This window comes from Excalfactoria chinensis, chromosome 16, assembly GCF_039878825.1.
Source record: "Excalfactoria chinensis isolate bCotChi1 chromosome 16, bCotChi1.hap2, whole genome shotgun sequence".
Classification (NCBI taxonomy): domain Eukaryota; kingdom Metazoa; phylum Chordata; class Aves; order Galliformes; family Phasianidae; genus Excalfactoria; species Excalfactoria chinensis.
The window spans coordinates 2,199,532-2,226,435 of NC_092840.1; the positions used below are offsets into that span (position 1 = coordinate 2,199,532).

A 26,904-nucleotide genomic window follows, 5' to 3' on the forward strand; every position below is an offset into this window, starting at 1 on the left:
ATCCAACATCTCAGCCTTGGCAGTGCTTCATGAGCAGCATCTCCTGCTCAGTCACATCACTGTGATTGACATTTCATCTAAAGCTGGGCATCTGAGCATGCTGAAGAACATGGGCTTTGGTTCTGCAGTGCTCAGCATGTTTCTAGACCCTGGACTGGAAAGACTGCTTAAAGAAGGTGGAGATCAAGTTGAAAATGCTACCTAGCTTCTGCACGCTGACTGTTAACTTGACACTTTTTCTTTAAAGTACCAGCTCTGTAAGGCATACAAACAGCTATCTGCTTCAAGCATATTCAGTCCTGCTTCTGATGTTTCTAGGACTATCCATTTAGCTTAAACATAACTGATGCCTGCTCAGAAGGCTTGGTGTTCTGCATCCTCAAACACTATTTCTTATGCTTGCTAGGAAAAGTTTGCCCATGATAGACAGGCTCATGTCTCTGGGAGAGTTTGAGAGCTCTTCAAACAGTTCTACAGACTAGCAAACCATTCAATATTTAATTGCTCTTTCTTGACTATATGGACATTTTCTTAATGTGTTAGTTCAGCAGAGCAATAGGAATCTCTCAGCTTGGTGCCTGCTCCCCAGCTGTTTGCATAGCATGGCTCACTAAGTACTGAGCTCAGCTCCTTGCATGAGCACGGGGCCCACATGCAACTTTTTTCTGCTGCAGAGCACCAAAACATGATTTCCACACAAAGTTCCCAGGAAAACTCAATCCCATGAAAGAAAATCTGTGTCAAAATCAGTGCTCAGTGTGGTATAGTCCAAGCCTGTGGCTGCAGAAGGGTGTGCTATGCAAAGGGAACATCCAGTCTTGGGCTCCAAGGTCCCCATGATGGGTTTTTCCATAGTAAATTAACTTCACTGGGGCAGCAAGGATCTGAACTCGGAAGTTTAGAAGCCTTTTTTCCATTTGAACAGGAACACTTTTCATATCAGATATTATTAAGGAAAACACAGAGTTGATTCCAATACAATGCAGAACCAGGAAGCGAGCTTCCAGAGAGGCGTAAAGAAATAAGCACTATAATACACCTCAGTCACTGCTTGACAAGGGTAGCGGATTTTAATTTAAGTGTTCTGTTTTATATAGGAACATGGTTAATTTTCACAGCTTGAGAGGGGTCAGGGCCTGACTCTTGAGACAAACTATTTTCCCTGGGAATTCTCTCCCCCATTAGAAGTCTTTACCTGGGGCAAAGCTCAGCATGTTGTAGCTGCAGTCTCAGGCATCCCACAGAGTGTAAATGGATATATATATCCCTTGGGTTTTCTCCTAAGTTTGAAACTCAGTAGTTAATCAAAATAACCTAGCAGCCTTGGTAATGAAGTGCAGCAATCTCTGTTTGCAGATGCTCTAGAAATTGTTTGCTGGACAGTCCCAGATGGGTTAGCACCATCTTCATCAGGAAAGAAACATTTCACTACAGAACACTTTCAAGGAAGATTTTCCCTTCTGAGAGGAACTGTGGGCCCCATAAATTGGTCAGACCCTACCTGTAGGGAATTGTGCTTTCTCCCTGGGGCCCAGGCCAGTACTATGAGACATGAATGCAGTGGAATTGTCAGGTCACAGCCTGAACCAGTAGTTGAGCACCAGGTGAGAAGGTGTAGCTAACATGGGGAGCTCAGGTGCAAGCAATTCACCTGAGAGACCAGAAGGTGGGGAGCCTGGATCCATCCCTCCTCATGCCTCATTTAAGGGTTAACAACTGAGGAAGCGGTGTTTCTCTGGGCAGAGGCTGCACTTTTCTTGTGCTGTCACTGGTTGTTGACAGAGGGTGAGCTCATTTTCTTTGTTACCTGCTAATGCTCCATGGTGTTTGGATCCCATTAGAAGGCACTGCCATTGCCTTCTTTTGCTGTATGCATGAGCCAGCAGTGTGCTCTTGCAGCCCAGAAGGCCATGATATTGTTCTATACAGAAGTAATGAAGGCAAACCTGCAGAGCAGTGAGAAGCTTTTTATGGTTGCAGTGTAGGAAGAAAGGCAGAATTAGCAGTGCAGTCTTCCAGGTTTTGTGATGGCTGGGGTGAGCTGGAAGAGTTACACAGCTAATGTAGGGTATAGTGTTGGGCTGGGCAGCAGCACCATTCCCTGTCTGGGAAGGGGTTGAATTTACACCCTACCTGGATACACATAGCTAGGGCTGAGGAACACACTGGAAAAATTAAATACCTACCTGATAACCCTGAGCACTCTGCCTCTACTTTAACTCTACTTGCGTGTGTCATCTTTGCCTTGGTGAGAATGAAACCATTATTTAGCACCTTGCAGTTTATCTTAAGGAAACGGCTCTACCTTTTGACCCTTCTACCACCCCTCAGATGCTTGAAACAAGGTTTCAGCACAAATATATGCTAGCTAGCTTTCTATTATGGTGAGGAACAGCATGTGAAGATCTGGTAAAAGGGAAAAGATAGGCTATCCTTAGAGGAGAAGTGAATCTGTGATTCTCCATGAATAATTAGAAGCAGTTTCCTCTGCTTGCGTTTTGGGATATTACAGAAGGAAAAATAGGAACCCTCTCATTTCATCTTATTTATTGATTTATTTTAAGTAACCTTGCCTAGATTGCACAAATGCATGTAGTCTGCATAATAACGTACTTGCTACCGGAATTACATGGTCTTCCACAGATGATCTCTTTCTGAAAGCAATGAAATCTGCTTGCTAATCAGCTACAGGAAAAATAGAGCATCCTCCTATTCCCAACCCCAGTGCAGAAAGGAGCTATGCTGGAATGTTGCGCTCAGGGAAACTTGCAGAAAGACTTGAATCTATTTAGAAAACCTAAAAGGAAAACTGATCATAGAGTGAAAGTCCCAACAGATGGAAAAGATTTCTGATAGCCGGGAGCTTTCAGTCTAACTAACAAAGACAGTGTAAGATTCAGTCAGTAAAGGCTGGAAGCAGATGGATTCAAGACAGAAATAAGGTGCTATCTGGGAACTGTAAGGGAGATCAGGTTTTGAAGTGAGAAGTTGTTTCTTGATTGTCTGGAGCCTTTGAAGAGTGATTCAGAGCCTTTGTGAAATCTGGGTACTCTGTCCTATTACACATGGGGTTAAATTCCAGAAATGTGAGTGGATTTGGTGACTGAGCCGAGCTCACCCTCTTTGATCACCATGATCCCTTGGGGTTTGTGCATCTAGGACATCTCCTGCCCGCTACTTGTGGATTTCCCTGCAGATAGCCTGGGACTCCCTGGGCAGGGGGAATTCATCTCTGCCTTGAAACTCTACTGTGAGAAAGTCCTGTTTGTTCATCCCCTAGGTGTGCCCATCCAAGCCTACGAAGTGACTCAAACAATTTTAACTTGAACATCCCCAGAGCAGTGCTTGGAAACTCGATTCTACAGGTGAGATAGTCCAGATGTGTCTATACTGGACTGCTTTAATTTGTCACCAGGGTACAGCCCAGCCTGGATTAAATATGAATCACCCGGAGAGGTCAGAGCAGACAAAACAAGTGGATCCTCCCCTGTGCACGACCATGGGTTCTCCTGCATTGCAAAGCTGGTGAGTAGCATGATGATTTGGGGTTTTCTTCCTCTGCTCTCCTGAGGTGAGGTCAGCAGTGCAGACAAAGTGAGGCCAGCTTGAAACAAATTTTGTGCTGCTGTTGTACAACTGAATTGAAATCTTCATTCCAGTCATCTTTATTTCTTCCCTGTGCTTTGAGATAGTTTAAAAGGTTCAGGTGAAGGCTGAGCCTGCAAGTTCTGGAAGGACGTGCTGCTATTACCCAGAAATAATACCTATCAGAACAGACCAAACAAATGTGACCCTCATTGTCTCCAGCCCTCAGTTAAGCTAGCTGGTCTATCTCATCTTTGTGTTTTCTCCCTCTTAGCTAAATCATTTAACATCATGCAGAACTCATCCATCCCACTGCATCAATCCATTTTCTCTTGGCAAAGGCGAAATTGCAGACCTGCCAGCCAGGGATGCCAATGTCTTGTGGGGTTCCCAGGTGAATCCCCAAAGGTGGAGACAGGTTGTGTGTGTGGGGGGGGGGAAATACATGCCAAAGACTACAACTGCTGCAATGGTTTGCAGGTAGGTCAAAGCTGTGAGTTTGAGCTTGGAGGGATCATCTACTTTTCTCATGCTTGTTTTCTTTGGTTGGAGAAATAATCATTTGCAGCATAAGTTGAGAAGGGAGGAAGGAGGAAAATACCCTGAACTTCCCACTGGTTCTGGGAATATTAATTCTGGGTCTGTGTCCCTGTACATGAGTTGAATGTAAGTCTGGGCTCAGATCTCAGTCTCAGAGAGTCTGAGAAATGAGGGGCTGAAAGAAGGAATGGAGATCTGTGGTCAGATAGGTTCCCAGTGTAGAACAGAGCATTCAGAAGAGAGCTTCACTTGAGATTCTAAAGAAGTAGAAAGGGAGTTACCTCAGTGCAGGAATCACTCAAGCACACAATACCTGGGAATGGTCCTATGGCTAAATGTTGGGTGGTAGACCAAGAAGACATGGCCACTTTGGGCAGCTTTATAATCCCTTCTGTCTTTGGACCCCCTTTTCCTGGTGGCCTAGGAGCATCCAAATTTCTCCTCAGAGATTCAAATATGAGCTTTAAACTTTGGCAAGTCGGTCCCTGCCTCTGTTCCACATGGCTTATTCTTCCAGCAGCATAACTCACAGTCTCAGACACACTAAGTACCAGCTGGGCAGTTCATCCTTTTAGTAGGATTATATAATAACACTAGAAACCATAGTTACAATAAATTGACTACGTAAATTAATAGCAGAAAATTAGCACATCACGAACCTGATTTATTTATTTATTTATTTTCCAGGTCCAGTTTCAGAACTGAGTGGTTCTGCCCTGCGTTTTGCTATGAGATGGATTCATCTCAGAGATGGATGTGAAAAGTTGAGGTAACCAGCTCATAGTGAAGGAGTCAAAGTCCATCTCACCACAGTCCCGTTGTGGTCAGCATTGATGTGCACAGAGGAACCCCAGTGTACCCTTCCAGCTTCGCACAGAGTTAAGAAAAAGGACCCAGTAGCATTTCAGAGTGAAAGGGAGAAGAACCAGCCTCTGGGCATCAATTGGAAAAGAGTGAGGATGAAAGATGCATGACCCGGAGGAGAAGGATAAAATGTGTTCCTTTGGATACAAAATTGATTGAAAACCTACTGCTGTGAATAAAACAGAGCCGTTCTTCTCATATGACAGACAGCTCCTGTTGTTTGGAGCCTGAGCTTGTGTTTCACTGCAGCAGATGTGGCTGGAAGCACCAGGATGGTACCAAACCTGGGACAGCTTGGCTCAGCAACCACATTAGAGATGTGCATGGCAGATGTCCCTTGGAGAGCACTCCTGGAGGTGAGGGTATGTATGCATGGTCATTGTGCCTGATGTGTACAAACCAACCTGGGTATCAGCTAACCCTGTCCTGAGCATCACACATTCATTGCAAATCCTCTAATGCCAGCTTCACTTCCACACTGCCCCGATGCTTTCAGGACACAGATCACATGATTTAGTGGGCAATTATCAGCTGCATGTGTATGGGATCACATGCGTGGCACTGAAACTACCATGTGACACATCCTGGGCTTGATTAGGAACAAATCAATATTCATTGGGCTAACTGGGTCGTTATTTTTCCACTGCTCCACTAATATAACAACCTGACTGGGCTGTGCGTTTCTCTTTCTGGCTCAGGCAGAAACGGTCAGTTAAAATATGCATGTTGGAGAAATATCCTTCACCTTGCATCTCACAAGAGCACTGGAATGCATTTAGCCAGAGTGCCCCCATCTGCACAATCCAATGCAGAGAAAGGTGGGGTTGGGGGTCTGCTGCTTTCAAGACACTCAAAATCCCTGTATCTCTGCAAGGACAGCGAGAATCGATCCAACTCTCCTAAATCCCATTTCTTATTTAATATTTGTTTAAGATAAGCAGAACTTAAAGGGAATGTAGAAATTGCTAACTCATACCTGGAAAAAAAACAATCTTCATTTAAGATTGTGAAAGACCAGCTGAGAACTGCCATCCTCTCTACATCTTTCTTTCCTTTCAGCCAAACCCTATTTTTTTGTTTGCTGGCATTAGTATTGATTTACATGAGCAGAGGGCAAATGTGTTTTTTTTTCCTGCCCTTCAAAAAAGGGTCTGCTGCAGTGTAGGCAGGGAGCAAGGCCATCTCACGCTTTGCTTTGGAAGTTGCCCTGTGTGGCCCTGGATGATGATAAAAGATGGGGACCTTCTGCAGAACTGCTGATGCACAGGTCCCAAAAACATATTAATTATAATTCAGGGTGGTAGGAAATTGTACGTGACACAAGTTCAGCCTGCACATAATTGCATCTGCCCGCATCTTACACTCAGGAGAAAGGAATAAGCAGGCTGTTTCTGAGACTTTCAAAAATGAGCTGCCTGATACCCCTGGAAGCAGAATAAAGTTATGTCTTTTTTTTCATTGTTGGCATTATCATAAATAATGTTCTGAGCCTGAATCCATTACTGAGTTGGAGAGGGACTCGTAGACCTTCGAAGGCAATTAGGATCAGCTGCAAAGGACAATGTGTTCTTTTTTTAACACGTACCTGTACAGCATTGTTATGGTGCCTGGAGAGAGATGCTTGGGAGCTGCTCCTCTCCATGAAAACTTCTGATTAAAATAATAGGAGATTTCAGGTTTACCAAACATATTTTTTTTTTCCAGAGCCTTTATGTCTTTCTTCAAAAAAGTGAAATTCCTAAAACTGCCAAATTGAGCATCCTAGGATTTGAACAGAAATAACAAGAATATAAAGAGGAGGAAAGGGAGGGAGGGGGGGGAGGACTCGGTTCAGAGAATTGGGTGGAAAATGTTCTCTTTCTGTGAAAAGCATCTTTTAATAACCACCCTGAAGGAATTTTTCTGTCTGTTTTCTCCAAGACTGGGTGTGCAGGATCTCCCATCGGGCCAGAGGCCATAAAGATTTCCATTCAAGACGGATCTCATGCTGATAGAATGGCCAACAACCCTCACCTCATGATACCCCAGTTTGCCATAGTCTTCTAACACTTTACCTCACTGCTTTTGTTCTACTGCTGCCCCATAGCCAAGACACGTCACTGTTCCTATGTGCCAGCTGAAACAGCTCTTTGATGCTGATGTTTGGTTTGTTTAGGATGCTCCCAGCTGACCCTGCCTGCTGGGCTGGGGGAGCTGCTGCCTGCACCCTCTGTCTCTGCTGGGAAGGTCAAAGGGGAAATTCTTTCATACCCTGATGAAATCTCTTCTGCAACCCCCAGACCAGAGCTAATTGTGTAAAAAACCCAATATTTAGAACAGAGCTACAGCTAGTTTCTTAATCTCTCAGAGAAGGAGATTTGCCCAATTTGAGCTATTCTCTCTACCTACTACTTCTGCCCTGATTATAGAAATGGAGTGGGTGGCAAGACACACCATCCACAGGCAGCAGAGTTGAGAAATCTGCAGAAAGATGGAAAAATAATAATCCAACAGACCAGACAAGCTCCAAACACAGCATTGTCCATCCTCCTGTATGCACGCTGCCTGTGCAGGGCCAGAGCCCACACAGAGCAGGGGAGTCAGGGGAGAAATTATAGCCTCACTGGAGCAAAAAGGAACTTGTGCATGAAATTCTGTGTGGTCAGGGTTTTATCAGGAGTCTAAAAGGAGTCTCAGCAGCAGAACTTGCAGCGCTGCTGAATTAACGTGTGGCATATTCACATACATACACTGCTGAGGTCAGATCCCATCAGGAGGGATGTTGGTAAAATTGCTGACGGAGATTTCTGAAGAGGGAGTGCCTGGTTTTACAGCTGGGAAAGAGGAGTGAGAAGAATTCAGGAACACTGGCTTGGGGAGATGATTTCTCGTCTTGATCACCCAATTTATTTTGTTTTATTTTGTTTGTAATTTCTTTACATTCGGTATCATTTCTCATGCTTTTGTTACAGTGCTCAAGAAGAGCTCCACCGAGGGGAAACTCCTGTGGACATCCACAGGTGGTTAATTTTGATTTGACAATACTTAATGTCTCTGTTTATGTCCTGAAAGAAAGTACTGAATCGCTGTATGTGAAGCTTGCATCGGGCACAGAAGTTTCATAGAGTCATAACAGCAAGGAGGACACAGAAATGCTGCACATCCCAATGAATTGCCAGGTAGGCTACTCATAACCTAATAACTTTGCAAATCCTTGCATAGACCAAAGTTCACTTGAATGCTGTTAGAGTAAAGGCAATGTGGGAGGAAAACCCGCAACTTAATGTGAGTCTTTCATCATCCATATGGAGAGGTCAGAAGTTGCAATGAGTTAAGGTATAGAAACAACATTTTAGACACACTGAATGAGAACTTCTTGAAGCAAATGCTCAGAGACCCCGTCAAAAAAGAACAGAATCTTTATTTAATCCTCAGTATTGAAAAGATGTTGTTCCAGATGTTCACTTACAGAAGAGTAACTCTGTAATGATGATCATTATACACTTGTATTTGTGCAGCTTTGTGGAAGTGAGAAAGTCACAGGTGAGAATTCCCTTTAATAAAGACTCCCTTCAAGCGGGCATGAAGAAGAGATGACAAAAATGAGAAATCTTGCTAAAAATAAAGGTAAAGGAGCAGCAGAAAGGGTGAGATATCTTTGGGCGCCATAAACCCATTTAGAGATACAGTATGAGAAGCGTGTAGCAAGGGCATGCCATCCACTGAAATAGACTTAGCAGCCCTAAAATAGGGAATGCCAGCAGAACAACCGAGTAAAGGGACCTGTTTTAGTCAGACAGAAATTGTTTAAAAAGCATAACTCATTTTTAAAAACAGGATGAACATGGGCAGAGTCGCTCTTTTAACTTAAATATAGGAAGCGATAAGTTTGCAAGTTGGATTATCTTCTAAGAAACTACATGCTGAAGAAATAAAGCTTGAAATAAAATCTCTTTTTTTTCCAATACATCAGAAGTAGGCCTGCTAGAAAACTGAGAGATGATGGAGGTTTAAAAGTACAGGATCTTAGAAGAGAGGAAAAATGATTTCTTGGCTTATTATTGAGAGCTCAGGGAAGTCTTCCTTTATAGAGGGTGTCTGACCAGCCATCAGAACTTAAGGAACAGGCTCTTAAAGAAATGGTACAACGAACAGTAGGAAATGAGCAGGAACAGATGGCATTCACCCAAGAGGTTTAAAGGAATTCAATATGAAATTGCTGATCTACTTGTTGTGTTGTGCAAAGCATCGCTTAAATCAATCCCAATGTTACAGCAATGTAAGGCAACAAATGAGGAACAAGCTTTTAAAGGAAGCTCTGGAGCATCGGGAGGAATACAGACCAGTTGAAAAGTGTAGTGAAATAAAGTATAGTCTCTCTCTAAAAATATGAGAGTTCTTTGAAGGAGCTGATAGGTTTGTAGTCAATAAGCCCAACTGATGCATTTGTATTTCCAAAAAACTTTCAGTGAGGTCCCTTCAGTAACAACCCTATAGGAAACAAAGCTGCCCTGAGGATATGGGAGACCTCTTCATAGTTAGTCAGTGGTTGAGACAGAGGTAAAAGTAAATGATGAGTTCTTACAATGAAGATAAAACGCCAGTAGGATTTTGGGGCCTTGCTTCCCACACCTTTCTACTTTTTCAATTGAGAATCTTTTACTTTCTCGTCAGCGCTGGTTGTCAAGCTCACAAAATTTGCTGAGCATCAACAAGAACGAAGCCTTTACAACAGCCAAATCTGAATGTGCCCATGAAAAGCTGAGGGAAGAGTTCACAGTTCTGAATGATTCAGTGGTAAAATAGAAGTGGGAGGTTCATGGTCAATAAACGCTGAGTTATAAACAGAGATGAGAACAGCACTGACTATACACACACAGTCACAGGGCGTGAATGAAATAGATCTTGGTAGTATAGAAGGTACCATGGAAATGCCTGCTCATGCCCTCAGCAGTGCCAAAGCCAGCATACAAGCAATTCCTTCCATAGACTCCTTGCTGGGAGCTGACTACAAGGGTGTGGATATCACCCTATGTTCCCAAATTCTCTAGACTGTGTTTTACTGAAAGCTGGAGGATGTACTGAAGGAAATGCTACCTTGAGCTTGCCTCAAAAGCAAAGCAAAGCAGAGCAGACAAGCATTCCAGCTTCTCCTGGTCACCTCTCCACGTATTTACGATGCTCTTGTGGTTGAAGTTGGTGTTATTTCTATGAAAGTTATTCTGCAAGGAAGTCGTTTTAGGGCACAGCAAGACGTGACAAAAGTCCTTCGAACACCGTTCCTTTTATGAAGGGAAATAACTAGGAGCTGGATAAACAATTCATATTGTTCCTCATTAGTTCACACTAATCAGTAGAGTGTCTCAAATAAGCATTTAATTAAGAATTAATGTGGCGGCTGTTATAAAATGAAATATTAATTGGAAAAGGAAAATTTCAGGTTTGTTTAGGTGAAAGAATTCTGCCCGCCTCATGCTTAACTTGATTACACAAGTGCTTTCCAATTCCTGAATTGTTTAATGTATACAAGTCATAAGGACCTGACATTTAACAAGGGAACACTGGCAAATTAATTCCATTCAGTGCTAAAAACGCATCTTGACATTTGGTGGTTGGTGTGTTAACCAGCGCTTCCTCATCAGAGTTGCATGTTTCGCTGTGTGCTAATTAACTGCCCTGTTATCCCATTTCAAAAGAATTAAGAAACAATTGGGATTTAATGTATTACTAATAAGTGGACTGATGTCAGCTGCAAGATGTGGGCTCGGTTCCAAGTAGAAGGCAGGGCTGTCTGTCCTCTAAGCCGTGCAGAGAGAGCTGCATGCAGGGCATCTCTGCTGCCAACAGGGCACCTCCATCCATCTTCTCCTAAGACCCAAAGACTCGCAGCACTTCTGCATGAGGGCCAGAATGAGGTTAACCAACCAGTTGCAGACGTGGATGTTTCAATCAATGGGCATCTCTCTGATGCTCTGGGCTCTTCCAGTTTCAGAGCTGCCCAAGCCGAGTCATGCTCTGTGATGAGTTCAGTTATCTATAAGCTGGATGTTTCAGGAACTGAAACTTTAATGCATCAGTGCTGACTGAGTGTGCCAAATGCTTTCAGCCAAGAAGGTAGTAAAAGAGAATTTTTTGAACATGTCAAAACACCTCATTTTCACGTTTTCTAGATGGAATGTTTTGGTTTGGAAATGAGAAAATGCTTCAATTTGATATTCCCTATGTGACAGCGTTCAGACTTCTTTCTTTCCAAATGACAGGTTCTTTGTTGTTTAAAATTGACCAACATTTTCCCTGTTAGTCAAACCTTTTATTTTAAGGACTCTGGAAAAAAAAAATAAAAGGCAAAAGATTCTCTTTTTGATGGAACGAAACTGTTTGGGTGAGCCCAAAACAACATTTCAGCATCTTTTTATTCCCTTGCAACCTCCTGTTTTGTTTGATTAGAAACAGTTTCCCTTCCCTGCCCTTCTTTCTAACAGCACTTGAGAAATGTCATCTCATTATCAGGAGGCAGATGGAAAAATACTCATGCCCTCAGGTCTTTGGGAAAAGTGGTTCTGTGCAACCACTTATACTAAGTCATTCTGGAGGAGATGGGCACCAAAGATACCCAGCTCTCCGGTCTTTGAGCTGGTGTGCCAATGGCTTTGTACAACGGGCAGACTGCAACACCTCTTCTGCTATGTGCTGTTACTAGATTAATCTGGGACAGAGGAGCACTCGGCTCCAGGTAAGCAGTGCTTTGGGTAGTGTTGCATTTGCCCCCAGAAACACTTTTTCTTCCTAGGCTATCCAACAGACCTACAGAGCTGCAGCATCTTTCTAGAGCAGAGAAAGAGAGAAACACCTCAAGAAAAAGATGCAGATATCAAAATGTTGTGGGCACAATGCAGCAAACCCAGAACAAGAAGCAGTACATCATTACAGCATCTTGCTGAACTCAAACTGGAGCATCTCACTCAACCAATTCAAACTTGTGTTTGATCACAGAATCACAGAATCACAGAATTATAGGGGTTGGAAGGGACCTCTAGAGATCATCGAGTCCAACCCCCCTGCCAAAGCAGGCTGCCTACACCACGTCGCACAGGTAGGCGTCCAGGCGTGTCTTGAATATCTCCAGAGAAGGAGACTCCACCACCTCCCTGGGCAGCCTGTTCCAGTGCTCCGTCACCCTCACCGTAAAGAAGTTCTTGCACACATTCGTGCGGAACTTCCTATGCTGGAGTTTCAGCCCGTTGCCCCTAGTCCTGTCCCCACGCACTACTGAAAAGAGACCAGCCTCGCCACTATAGCTCCCACACCCCAGGTATTTATAAACCTGGATCAAGTCCCCTCTCAGCCTTCTTTTCTCAAGGCTAAACAGACCCAGTTCCCTAAGTCTCTCCTCGTAGGGGAGATGGTCCAGGCCCTTCACCATCTTTGTGGCCCTCCGCTGGACTCTTTCCAAGAGATCCCTGTATATCCCCTTTGATATCTCAAAGTCTAGTTCAATTACAAGCCTCTGCTCATTAGAAGCTGGCCTGAGCATCTCCATCTGACCAGGATTTTGGTGCTTATTTTCCCCACTGCCTGTGTTATTTGTAAACGTGTCATCACCAGATGCCATAAGCTGACATGTGAGTTCACAGCACATCAGCACCTACCAACTCTACAGGCTGCATAGTGCAAGCCCAGGGCATGTTACGTGTCCAAAATTCAGTATGTTGCCACCAAAAGTAGAAGAATGATAGGTGGGAGCTAAAAATGGTTGTTTATCACCCAAAGGGAAGAGATGGCAGAAAGATGCCAACTACAGTATACTAATCACCTACACAAACACACTTATCTCACAGAAAATGTATTGCTTTCATTGAAAGAGCATTGGAATCTCAGTGGGTTCTTGCAGTGCAGCTTTTTAGATTGGAGCTGAAACTGTGGCTCTATGAATGATTCTGGGGTTCATAACCTACCTCCCCTGGGCTAATTACTCCCCTGCACGCATCTTTTCAGATTTACTGTGGTTTATCTTCTGTTTGCTGTATCCTTTCCCATTCTTCTGCCCAACCCTTGCCTTTTCTTCAAAATTAGAGTGACATGCAAGTCCTAGGCTGTCTCTGTGCCTACACATGAATCTAACTCAACTGTGAATGCCTTTTATGCTTTCATACAGCTACAGTATCTGATCTCCCATTCTTCCTGATATACCATAGCTGTCCCCACTGTTCACTCCTTCTTGGCTACAACGTGGTTGAATGAAAGGGAAAAGTCTCTAATGTGCTTTCCAGCTGATTGCTTTGAAGAGTTTAAAGTAGTGGAAGCTGGCTGTGAAGTTGTGAACTCGATGGTTACGTGCTGCACATCCTGGCTCGCACATGCTCAGGGATCTACAGCATATTCCTTCTGGTTCATCAGAAAGCACGGGGAGGTGTGCAGACCAAAGATTAAGTGAATTCCAGTGCTCAAGATTTGATTTCAGTGAAACAGTATCTTGCTTCTCTTTGCACAGATGCCAACTGAAGTAAATGTGGCTTAGCTGACAGCGAAGGCTTTGTAGGACTGAGCACCCAGCAGCCATGTGACTTCTAGCCAGGTCTAACCTCCCACCAAGGTGTTCTGGTGCTCCAACCCATTGGCCCACATCCACCCCACTGGCACATCCCCTGCCTTTAAGTCCCCAAGTTAAGTTTGGAGATGGGTTTATCTATTGGCTTCCAGTGGAGCTCAGCAGCCAGTTTCTCCAGGCATGATGACATCTCATCAAAGTGGCTCACACAGCCATGATGTTCAACAGGACACACTCTGCCTGTAGTCTTTCACTGGCCATGGCCCCCAAAGCAAAGGTCTGTCCTTCCGGCAGGGCTGCAAGGTCTAAGTCTGTCCCAGGGATATTGTGTATGACATTACTGTGCCAAAAGATTATTGGAAAAGGTCCTTGTGGAATCATTCTTTGAAAGGACTGGAGATGGGGGAGATCATAGAATCATTAAGGTTGGAAAAGACCCCTAAGATCATCTAGCCCAACTGTGGTGCTGGCCAACAAGAAATCACAGCACTGCACAGTAGCTTGAGTTGGAAGGAACACACAGGAACCATATGAGACTACCCAAAATTTAAACCATATGTCTCAGAGTTGAAATGCTTCAGATCTTCCTGTTTCCCATTTAGGAAGAAGCTCAAAACACAGGGGAGCTGCAGCACGTCTTCCACTTGTCCCCTGGCGTGGCTATGACTTATGGCAACCCAGCATGGCACAGGGATCAGACTCCAAAAGATATCACAGGGATGCGCAGGTGCTGGAAAAGCTGTGTTTCCTAAAGAAGAAGAGTTCCAAACAGGACCTCACCTACAGTGAGAGTTGATTTTGAAAGTGAAGTGTTTGCTCAAGCAACTGGCAAAAATCCATCCACTTACACCGCAGCAAAAAAAAACCACCCTCTTCTCTCTGTCACTTGCCTCTGTGATGCTGGTACTTTAGGAACAGTTTGCTCATCCTCTCTTTTTGCCTTAGCCTGCCAACAGCATGAGGAAAGTCAGACAACCACCTTGTCACCTCCCACGTAATTATCTTCTACACGAGAGAAGAGCCAATCGCTCGCTCCCATCTTCACCTTTGTGATGCTTCCTGTGAGCACAGAGCCTGGATTGATGGATTTTCATTTAATGTTCATGAAAACACTTTCTCCAGAGGAAAAGCTGTACCCATAGGTAAAGACTCTTCGAGGGCAAAAGCTGTGCAAACAATCTCACTTGTAACAGGAAGAAGCACACCAAAGATCAGCTACTGTCCCACATCTCAATGTGGGAAATGTCAGCATATTCAGCTGTGGTAAATATGCATGATGACAGTAAAGAATGTGCAAGAAAATACTCTTCCAAGCCAATAAAAAGATACAGAGGCTCCAATATACTTTCAGTTTTTGTAACTTTTAACATATCTGTACCAGTTGGCATCATGGTCACGCTGAAGTAAATCCTATGCAACACGGAGCATTGCTTACAAACACCATTAACAATTCTCACCAAAAATCCTCATTTGGCAGGAAACATTAAGAAGCAGATGATGATTGCCCTCATCATCTCTTATTTCAGATAGGAAAGTGGTAACACCGAGTCTTAACAAGGAGAAGTGTATTTGAACTCCGGTGCAAGTAAGTATGTCGCTTTCTCTACAGCTTTTTCATAGTCAGAAATTGGAGTGGGTCAAATTATTTGTGAAGAACAACATGTTGGTTTATTTCTGCCTGACTCCCCATTACTGAATAACTCTTAAGCAGACAGCAAAGATGTCTGGAGGGTTTATAGCAATCTTCACCCACCTGAGAGAGCACAGCCGTGCTTGTCTAAAGAAGGAACCAGAGGACATCGGAGGTGGCAGAGTGGAGATAAGGATACTGTAATAGCATGTTGTCTGCACCACGCTTAGGTCCATGGAAATACAGGAAGAGAGGACAGATAAAGGGCAGGAGAAAGTGTCCTCCGTCACTGTTTTGTTTTGCCTATTGTTATTTACCTTAGTACATAGTGGATTCACTGATCACTTGATTTCATTTCTGCTCTGCTTGCTTCTCACCCAGAACAAATTGCTGTTTGACATGACAGTCATCTAAGGAAATGGGTTTCCTTTTATTCACAGCCATAGATTTAAAGAGTTGTTCAGAATTAACATGACTCATTCTTTCTCATTTGCGTCTTGCTTTTGTTCACCAAAGGTTCTCAGTCTGCCCATCTTCTGTCCCTGTTAATTCCCTTCAAATCCTATCGATATCCTTCTTGGGTATTAAGAGAGATCTGATGCTGCATGCATGAACCTGAACTCCACATCCTGCTGCAGGGGGAACATGAACGATGCAGGATTTCCCATCCCCTTACCCATCACCAGCAGAGAGGTGCAGAGTTTGACCCTGGCTGTCCATACAGTTCCTTCAAGTTGTGCATGTAAGAGTAGTATGAATTTATAACTAACTGGTATTTCCTTTTATTATCCCTTTGTGAATGACCAGTAGCTGATTCTTGTAACAAGGGTCCCACTGTCCTGCCTGACCCTCCCTGTGCCATCCCATCCAGCTGCAGCAACCCCTAGTGGAGAAGCAAAGCATCCTCAGTATGCCAGAAGTTCATTAAAACGAACATCAATTTTGTAAAGGCCTTCGTGGTCATGTATTACAAGCTCATGGTTCAGGTGCCTACAGATTTAAATGCATCACCTTCATCTGCTGCCATTTAACATCATCTTTAGCTGCTACGGGGTAGAGAAGCGCAGTCTCTATGCCGTGTGGCAGCCTCTTCCATCATCTCTCACAGCAGCTATTTAATACTTCTGCTTGTTTTACTCCATCATTGCAGATTTCATCACTGCTATCTGCTAAATGATTTGGTGGACTGCCAGACCTACTTTTGGTCCGGGTACATTTTTTCCTCTTTCTTGGATGTTGGGGTTTTTTTTGGTGTTTTGTTGTTGTTGTTGTTAGCCTAGTAGCTACTGCAGTATTAGAACTATCTTTAGCTTTCCTTAGCTACGGCAAAGTCCCAGTATTTATTCATCATTGTTAACCTCAGCTCCATTCTTTCTATTTGATAGCGGAGCATTAGTAATGGCAGTAATATCACTTATCAGCATGACGTTTTGCTTTTCATCCCCCAGCTTTTCTCACGAGTTTTGCAGTGTTCAGGCTGGTACACAGGGCTTTATCCCATGACTCACAGTGCACATTAAATGAGGGGTGGTGGCTGAAGTCCTCAATTTTTCTGACTTTCAAAGGTCAGAGAGGATTTTGAGATAACTCTGAACTTTACTTATGCTGTTCTGAGTGACCAAAGGCTTCTCTGAGGACTTAATTCTGCCTTAGACAATGTTTTATTTGGAGATATCATTTTCCTTTGGTGTTTTCCTAAGTAACCTAAAAATGGTAAGACTATTCTTTTCTTTGCTTCTGGTAGCATTTTACACTGTTGAACATTCTTGGAGAAACATAAACAAACAAAAAAAACCCTGTTTAAATAATGAAGGTAAACCTTATTAATCTACATAGGGAGGAACCACTCACTTCAGGGATAAGGCAACTGCCCTAGTTCAGGTGCTACTCTCAGAGCAAAAGTTAAACCATGGAGGATTTCACATATGCATGGTTGGTGGTAAGGAGGACAGAGGTGGGGTGGGATGACAGGAAGGACTGGTTGCTGGGTGGGTGCTGAAGTCATTATGGTTGGAAAAGACCACTAAGATTGACAAGCCCAACCTCAGCCCACCCCTACCGTGAGCACTGACCGTGTCCCTCAGGGCCACATCTCATTCTATCAACACCCCCAGGGACAGTCATTCTACCACCTCCCTGGGCAGCCTGTGCCAGGGCAGCCTAAAGGAAGAACTACCTCAGCCCCCAGCCCTAAGCCTGCGGTACCCAGGGAGAGCATCCATGTGCAAGTGAGTCCTTCCCTCTGCCCCTGCAAGGCTCTGTATCTCCAAGAAGATGCCTGCAGAAGGGAAGCCCCTCTCTTGCTGTCTGCATGCAGAGCGTTTCCAGGATCCGGGCCAGAGCTTGTAGTTTCCATAGCAAGCTTATTTGAATCACAGCGTTCATGAGGAAAGATAAAATTGTTTCCAACAGCAGCTACATCGATCTTATGTGCCCCCAAATGTCACACACACCGTGCCTGCTTACCATCAAAATTCCCACCTAATGCCCTTTTCAGAGTAGGATATCGCCCAGCACCTTTCAAATGGATACACTCAACCAAGTGCATGGTCATAATCTTTTTTTTTCCAGGCTTCTTTTTCCCCCCTTTCTATGGTGAGTTTGTCAAACAACCTCACGCACACAGATTTTATGATGGAGTTGTACCACGAAGCCTCTTCGATACATATTCATAGCGGATTCTTGGCTTATCTCTGAGCAACATTCACACATGCTGCTCGCTCGAGCTGTTGTTTTTTTAAATGCTTAACATATAAAAGTTTAATCACAAAGTTGCTTAATGTTTGTTTCTAGCAAAATGCATTATTATTGCTCAACAAAGTTCACCAAAGGTTTTCCTGTGTACCGTGCTGTTTGATATGCACTGAGTTTAGGCCAAATGGACCGAAATGCAGCACTTCCATGCAGCACATGGTTTTCCAAGGTCATATTTTAGGTTAATAGCTACTGATAGGACAATAACATGGCATGAACCGGGGGAATGGTGCACAAATCCAGGCATCGTGCTGGAAATGCGGCCCTCTCAATAATAACGATCAGAATGTGAGACTCAGTATGAATGGACCATAAGTCCAAAGAACAGATTGACCAGGAAATAAGCTCTTGAGAAGCAAGGAAGGGAAAAAAAAAATAACAGCAAAACTAAAAGTGTTTTCCTGATGGGCATTTTCTAATTTGAGCCTTCCTTGTGCCCATGCAGACTGTGACAGCAAATTGCTGCTCAGTGCACTGGGCGGATGGGAATATTTGCCTTCACAGTTATTCATCAGCGCCCTTCCTCCAAGACACCAGGCAGCCTCTTACATATTCAGACGCCTTTCTGTATTTCCAGGGAAATACAGCAGCCTGGTGGCTGTTGCTAGAACTGCTGCGGTAGCCCGAGGGCAGATGTGAGCAGCAGGAGGAGGCTGCAGGAGGCAGGAGGGGATGGTGCAGGTGGATGCAAGCGCAGCACTGTGAGGGATGCAGCAGCAGCAGGCAAGAGATGTATCTCTAGGGATGCTTCATGTGAGGAGGGGATTTATAGCTGCATTACACGAAAGCAAGATTATAGAGGGTGTCTTGTCCTGAGAAGGGCTCCCGGTGCATCCTCTGGAGATGCCTAAAATATCTTTGCACCTTCCAAAGGAGGGGCGGTTGCTGCAGATTGCTGACACAAGGAAACAGGATTTTACCTCATTGTAGGCAGCGGGGATGTGATTAGAAGGAGGCAAACTCAGTCAGGCCACAGAGAAAAACAAAGGCTGGAGAGGATTATGTATGCTGCAGTGGTTGGGATACTGCGGTCTAGAATGGAAGTACCCCACTTCAAGTCAATAAAAATAGAGGGGAAAGAAACTATTGCAACAGCTCTAACACTTCCCCATGCCTCTGCCTGAAGCAGCGTTGAGATAGAGAGACTCTAAAGTGCTTCAGGTGGGTGGGGAGTTACCAATGAACAACTGAGTTGTCCTAGCCTTAACAAAAGGTGTGACAGTCCTCCCATGACATCTGGACATCCCTTCAGACTCCTAAGGTGATGCAATCCCATTCACATTCCAAAAGATAAGAAGTTTTGTGTTGGGAAAAAATGGTACTTAGGAGACAAAATAGCTTTGGACGTGTGATGCACAGCTCATCACTCCTCTCAGCCCTGGTATTAATGCCTTACCTCAGGGGTTGCCCCTCCACTGCCCCAGTAGGGCCATTCAGGCTGCCTGAATAAAGAAGGTTGGGAAAGTGTGGGAAATGTTCCCAGCCGCATTTGCTTTGCATAGCATTCCAGTAGAGAAGAGCAACTGATCCCTGAAGAGCAACCTCCCTTTTAGTTCTCTACTGTGATGCTCTAACCCCATGTGATGTCAGAAACACGTCATAATCCAATGGGTGCTCACGTTCTGCTTTCTCCTCCTCTTTTCTCCCCTCTGTGCATGTGCTGGAAGTGTCTCTGCCCCATCTCTACCAGAGAATGGGCACTCTGTTCCCCAGGGTCCCTTCTGTGTGCAGCAGACAGCATGTGGCACCCAGATCCTTCTTGCTGGTTTCTCAGCTACTGCCCTTGAGATGAAGATAACACAGAGATATATATTAAAAAAAAAAAAATAGAGAGAGAGAGAAAAAAACAAAACACAGATGAAATAAACCTGTTGTATTACAAACATGCTCTGAGATCTTGAGAAAGAGGGTAGAAGACCAAGTTTTAATAATAAAGAAAGAGATATAAATAATTAAGCAGCAATCTATCTGTTTCCTGACATCCTGTCGAACGATGCTACGTTGCTGTCTGCTGCTGGAGTCCAGCATGGGACATCAATGTGTTCAGCTGCCTACCCCAGCATCTCAGCCACAGCACAGCTTTAATGAAAACGCCCTTTCAAAAGGGAATGTGCAAATTGAACCAAGTTTCTGAGAGGAGCCAGGTCAAAGGCACTGCTCCGCAGCATGAGGCGCCTTGCATAATTCCTGTCAAGTCATTGCCCTCCTCCTCCCCATCTGCTTCCCCACTCCCTCTGCCCCTGTCCTCTGCACACCCCCGTCCTCTCACAGCAGCAGAGTCCCCAGCAAACCCCAGCCTTCCTCCCCAGGGGCTTCTATATGCAACGCTCATTTGATTACTATGTATGTGACCTCTCATGTCCTCAAGCTATTCGTGTGCTTTGGCTGAAGGGTAGACTCAGGAGGGAGTTTCTGCCAGACATCACTGACCTTTCCTGTAGCCCGAACTTTAAGACATTAAAAAACCAAAGTGTTCTTTGCTAATGAGCTGATCCTGGGTTGGAAGACTAAATAAGTCATCTCTACTCCTCTCTAACCCTCTCTCAACCCTCAACCAATGGTGGACTGGAACTGTGCTGAGCTGCTGCATATTGGCATGGTGTCCCAAAGCAAGGGACACAAAGCAAGACCAGGATCTCCATTGCCATCACCATCAGAAGGGCCTTTTTCCCTCTCCTGTAGTAGTTAATGCCTCTCAGCTCTCCCAAAACATAATGGCTGGGATGTCAAGACACCTCTGCATTATTGAGAGACATAGGAGAATGGGGGCTGGCCATGGGGACTTGTGGAAGGATGAAAATGCCTCATCTTCTTCATGACCCTTCTTGAGGGTTTTACACTGATGTAAACAACGTCAGCTCTTTCAGAAGTGAAGGTAAGCCTTTGAGAATGCTGAAAGTCCTTTATGAAGCAAGATGAGTCACTCTGTGTTTTGTGGCATCCCAAACTCTTGATGTTGTAGCACCATGTTCCCATAAATATCCCCGCTTAACACTGTGGGCATCTGATGTCCTTTGTAGACCTGCAGCGAACAATAGCCATTCACCACCAAATCCCAAAAGATCTTCCAAATTGAGAAATCAAGTAACTTGCTCCCCAGACATAGCAACTGCCAAGCAGGAGCTCTGTAATTTCTGCATCATGATGCCAGTGTCAAGGAGATCAAGGACTGTGATGGAAAAAAGGATCCAAATGTAATACAGACCATGGGGCTTTGGTGGCACACACAGGCCTACCACACATTCCCCAGCTCTCCTCTTTGTAGGATGCTGCTTTTCAGCCTCCTGTAAAAATGCAGTCTCTTACAGGATGGTGTTGTATGGAATAGAAGGGCTATTCTTCTTATATCTTCTTTGTATGTCTCCTTTACGGATGGTCCTTTGTGAAGCCAGGAGTTGAATAGTATGATTCCTATTGGTCCCTTCCAGTTTGGGATATTCTATGATTCATCTGATGAAAGCACATATCACCCATTTAAACCAACTACCACAGGGTTTAAGAAGAACATATGGCACCCATTTCAGATCTGCAGGAGTATGAGCATTGCATGGCCTTTCTGGAAACTGCCCCTCAGCCCATCAATCCAATCACTACAGCCCCTGCACTCCCCATGTAGACACTAAGCAACACTGTGACCAGAGAACATGGCAAGGGGGAAGCTACAGCCCTTCTTACAGTGCAGAAAGATGCTGCATTTGGATGTCTCTTCCAGCTGCTGAGAGCAAAGTATCCAAGTATACCTCCTTCCTCCTCCTTGCTGTCAACACCTAGGAAGTGCCTTGATTTAAGTCATTACTGGAAAGCCTGTTTTATCTTTGACACGTTCTTCCAAGTTGATAGCTGTGAAAGGGAAATTCAAACTGTAACTGTTCAGCAATGGTAATGTGCGACCAATGAATAATCTGAGTGGAGAGTGAGTCAATACGGGTGCAGAACAGGTTAAGGTGGGAACAGAAATGCCAGAGGGTCATGCTGGTAGGATGTTGTCCAATGCATTACTCATTAAATCTTTCCATATTTAAGCATAAATGTGTGCTTGATTCCAAGGATACAATACAAATTCCCCAAGGCCTCTTAAAAGATGGAGATTTTCCCTCATACTGAAGGCAGAATTGAGCAGTTTGGGAAAAGACTGTGCACTGTTGACCGAGCTGCCCTGAAAGTTTTTCTGTGGCACAAAGGCCCTGAGGTGCACCCAATAGACATGATGCTCTTTCTGTAAAATGGAGCATATTGTAGTGATACGGAGTCACCAACTGCAGTGCTCTGAGATGAGCACACAGTAAAGGTGCCTGATCTTCTGCCCCAGCTGCAGTATGTCAGCTTTGAATGCTGCTTCAGTACTTCGTGCACCCATGTGATGGAGAACTGCTTGAAGGATAGCTGCAAACTTGCTCCCCAGAGATCAAGTGTTAAGTAAAAGGCGCCCAAGGGAGTAGAGATCCTGAACATTTGGTGATGGCTCAATCCAAACCCTTCAAAATCTCTTAGCTTGCATGCAAAATCCAACAATCTGGCCTTGAAATTCTGACTGCTGAGCAATCCCAGACCAAGATCTTGGGGGCAATGTAGGGAAAAGACCATGGTTGTCAGGAAATGCTCCTTCTGCCTCCTCCCAGCCATTCTTTTTGCACTTTGGTTTGCTTCTGCTGCTGGATAAACCCATTTTATTAACAGCTCTTCATAAAGCCTGGCAGCATTTGAAAGACTGCAATGTTTGCCTCTGAATATCAATAAGCAGCCGCCTTGCCAGCCTAGGGAAGATTTGAAGGAAGAAAGAGTGAAGCCCTGAGGATCAGTGATCAATGCCAGCCTCATGGGGAGTCCAAGTTTAGGGGATTTGTTATTGAAATATTAACTGAGTTCCCTCCCAGAGTGGGCTGAGATGGAGCAAAGTGTGCAGACATGATGTGCAGTTTGGTGTCGGTGGCACCCTCAGGACATCTCCTCCCAGCCAGCCCTGATAGCAGCATCAGTATTCATGGCCAGGTGGGCATACAATACAAGGGAATAGTCCCTTTCTTCTTTTCCAGACTGTTTTTGCAGGTGAAAGACTGGCTTAATTAAGGGTCTTTCAAGATCAGGTTGGATGGGGCTCTGGGCAACGCAGTCTAGTTGCCACATCTGAAGGTTGGTGCCCCCACCTGTGGCAGGGGGCTGGAACTTGATAATCCTTGGGGTCCATTCCAGTCCAAGCCATTCTACAATCCTGTGATTCTATGAAGGGTGAAATGGCCCTTTATCTACTTTAGAAAGGAAGAATAGGTCAGGGCATAAACCTAGACAAAAAGCAGCTCCTGCTGCTTGGGATTTGCTCCAAGAGCCTAGTGAGACCCAGGTAGGCAACAGTGGAAACAGCAATGGGGGCAGCAAGAATTCTGTAGTGAATCAGTTTTTTTACACAGTGCATATTTGTTTTGTAGAGAATAGCAAAATCTTTCACAAGAACAGATCAGTTGCAATAAAATATTCATGGCAAAGCAGTTCCTTTGGTCCAGGAGCGAACTTCCAACAAATGAGTGACAAACCCACAATAAATTTTTGCCCAGTGCTTGGGGCAATAACATAAGACTGAAGAGACCTAACTTGTAATCCTCTAGAAGGAACTGGAGCACTGAGCTCCCTCTGTATGGCAAATCATCCATACAAGATACTTGCTTTTTAGACTGGCTCCCCGGCACACTGGTTTTGAACAGAGATCCCATCTCAGACGTTGGCAGTCTTCCCAGTTCAGGTATGATGGAGATTTTCCAGCAAGGCACTTCACTTTTGACAAAAATAAACAAACAAACAAGGTTGGTGAAAATATTTTATTTAGCAAATTCCCCAGTCAGCCTCTTGGCTGTTTCCATCCCATCCGAAATCTGTTTCTGTTCCTGCAAATGAAGCCTGCAGGCATCTTTTGTTGGCTAGCTACAGAGCTGCTTGTGCCTGTCCTTCCAAATGGATTGATCCAGAGCAATTAGGCATCTGGTTCTTCTGAGTTGCTGGTACCCCTGGACTCCTGAGGGTAGGGATGTTCAGAGGAATGGTGTGAGTGTAGTACTGGATTGCAGAGTCCACTTGGCCAAAAGGGATCAACAGCTTGGAGATGATAGAGCAATTCCTCACCCGGGGAACATCCCAGCAACAAACAGAACAACTGGGCATACCTCTCCATGAGTGATCACTGACTTGCAGATGCTGTTCTCCTTGTTTCAAGGGCTGTGACAGCAGAGGATAGGGCCAACCTCAACAGTGCAGCTACTATGGGATACGTAGCCACAGGTGCTCCTCAGTGCCACCAACACATCTGGTGGGCTTCTCCAGGTCATGTCAGCTCACTGTAGGTCCTGCTCCCCATCCCTGCAAGGTAAAAGAGGCTCCTAGAGCAAGTGTCTGCGCCAGCTGTGTTTGTGTCATCTGGAACGATCCCAGTGCCCGACTTTGAGCAGCTCCAGGTCCACCTGTCTGTGCGGGAGCAGGACACTGGTGTGGCACCATTGGGATGTGGAGCTTTTTGCTTTGCCCATGTTACTGACACCACATAACACCACACTGCAGAAGTCGGATGCTTCCTCCTTTCCAGCTATTTATTATCTTTCTGTTGTTGCTGTTGTTTTTTAATGCATTTTCCTCATGTCAGACAATGAAAATCAAAACAGTCAGGTTTGTTCTTGCTGAGAGACGCTTCTTCCTTCAATCCCTGCTTGCTCTAAAGTGTGGTTTCATTTCATATGCAGGTGGGAAGGTTTGCTTCTCTATGGACAGCTGCTCACACTGGGATTTTACCTGAACACTGCAAAGCCCGTTCTTGACATCCCAGGAGGAAAAAGGAAGATACCGAGAGCAATTCAGTGACACCTAAATGCGCTGAGTTGGAAAGGGAGGAAGTGCCAAAGCACTGTAATTTAAAATTGCAAAATGCCTCAGGGAGGGTCCGGAAATGGAGAAGATAGATATGGAAATATCTAGTGAGCTACGTGGAGAACACAGGGCAGAAGAGCAGGTAGTAAATACTGTGAGAAAAATAGCTCCAGAGCTGTTAGCAAGGGCTGGAACATGAGCATGACTGTAGATGCTTATGGGTTTAGATGCTTATGGGTTTACAACCCGAAGCAGACAGACCAATGCAATGCACATCCACAGGTGTGGGCTCTTCCTTCACAAAATGGCTTTCCCCTGTTCTTGGAATGGCTGAAGCACCCGTGGCCAATGAGTCACTGTGCTTTCCCTGTTTCAAAGAGCAGCCAGCTTGAAGAAACATCAAAGAGGGCTTTCCGGTCTGCACTTCCTAAAACACAGCACTAGGCAACAGCAGATGGGAGCTGGTGTTATTAAATATGCATCACCTCATGGATCATAAGGTAGCACTTAGCTATCCTCTAATTAAAAGGCAGCTGCCTGATAGATTTTTCCCTGCATGATGGCTCATTGATGAGGAGCCACGTGGCTCTTTCCAGAGGTGCTGAGGGTCATTGCTCAAGACCCACCAACTAGGCATCTAGGCAAGCAGTTGAGATTCCACTTGGTTTGTACACCCAGCACTGCAGAGGTTAATGCTGAGACTAGGTGGAAGTACTTCAGGACATCCATGCCAGCTACAGAGCAGCTTCCTGCACAGAAGAGCTTGGAATGAATAAAAGAAATATTGTTGCACTGAATCGGCCCCTCTAGCAATGAGCTCTGACTTCCCACTGGTTATTTTCATTAATTAATTACATTTGTATTCACAGAACATACGAGCGTTCCAATCATGGTCCAAGATCTCACTATACTGGGGTCTAAATGGATGAAATAGAAGCTCCTTCCCTAGAAAGGGTCAAGTATGAGAAATAAAGAGGTGAGAAGGCTGTAGCCAGCAAGATGTAGGGTGAATGAGACCATCCTGGTCGGGATGGGGCTGCAAGCTGTGTGTATTTTGGGAAACTGCTGTCAGATTGCATGCCAGTGTGATGCCAAGGGCATTGTGCCCTCATGCATGAGATGTGCAAGGCACAAATGGATCCTCAAAGTGGTCACTCTTTAGAAGACAAGTTCTGATCCATGAGCTCAGCACTCTTTATTTCCTTTGTGTGGGAAGCAGATGGTGAAGAAGGCACTGCAGCATCCTCAGGTCATTGGCACTCAAGTGCTGCCAGAACGTTCCCCATTGCCCACCACCATTGGGTGCCTTGCAGAGGACAAGACCAGGGTGAGACCCTTCAGGTGCAGGGTCTCTGCTCTGCACCATCTATGGCACTGTGGGATCACAGAGACACTCAGAGTCAGCAAGATGCACAGTGCATGTTAAACGTCTGCACGCAGCTCCCAAATGAACCTTCCTCTTAACAAGAACAGAGTCATTAAAGATGAGACAGTTACGCTACAGAAGAACAGAGACGATGCTTGAGATGATATTCAAAGGTGCTTCCCATTCGAGCAGCAATGAATCAGAGCCTCTCCCCTCCTGCAGCCCCCAGCTGAGAGCCCTCTTCTACCCGCTGTGAAAATGCCTATAGACCACGGGCAGGGTGGGGGGAGGAAAAGCAAGGAAATGAAAGAAAAAAAAAGCAAGCAAAAAAACCCAAAAAACAAACCACCAGCCACTTGGATCTTATGTATTTTTAATGCAAAAAAATTAAAAAGCAAACAAACTCTGGATCTATTTCAAAGCCAATGGGATGAAAAGAATTTGCAGTATAAATAGACGAGGTCTTTTTTTCCCTGCCTTCCTATTTATATCATTTCAGCTAAATCAAGGGATAAGTTCTGCCCAGTATCTACAGAGCCTTCTCGGGTAATCACAGGCAACTGGGAGCGTGTGGGGTACTTAAGGTAAAGCAAAGGCAAAAGCTTTACATGGGAAAGGTTTGAGCTTATTAGATCTCAGCTATGAACACTGCATGGGAGGCAGAGGGCTACAGTGAATTCTGTATAATCCCTCCCAGGGATACGAGCTACTAAATCTGCAAATATTTGCCAAAGGTAAACAAAGAGAAAAGGGTTACTTAAGTGGAAATAATGCACAGGGCTGTACCATCCT

The 26,904-nt window shown here is 44.7% G+C and overlaps 1 long non-coding RNA gene across 1 annotated transcript; it reads left to right on the forward strand.

Annotated features, from left to right (window-relative positions):
- Positions 1-1,668: 1,668 nt before the first annotated feature.
- Positions 1,669-5,448, forward strand: LOC140259774 (uncharacterized). Its single transcript, XR_011905442.1, has 3 exons — positions 1,669-1,785; positions 3,281-3,525; positions 4,813-5,448. It is a non-coding gene; the product is annotated as an uncharacterized lncRNA (long non-coding RNA).
- Positions 5,449-26,904: the final 21,456 nt, after the last annotated feature.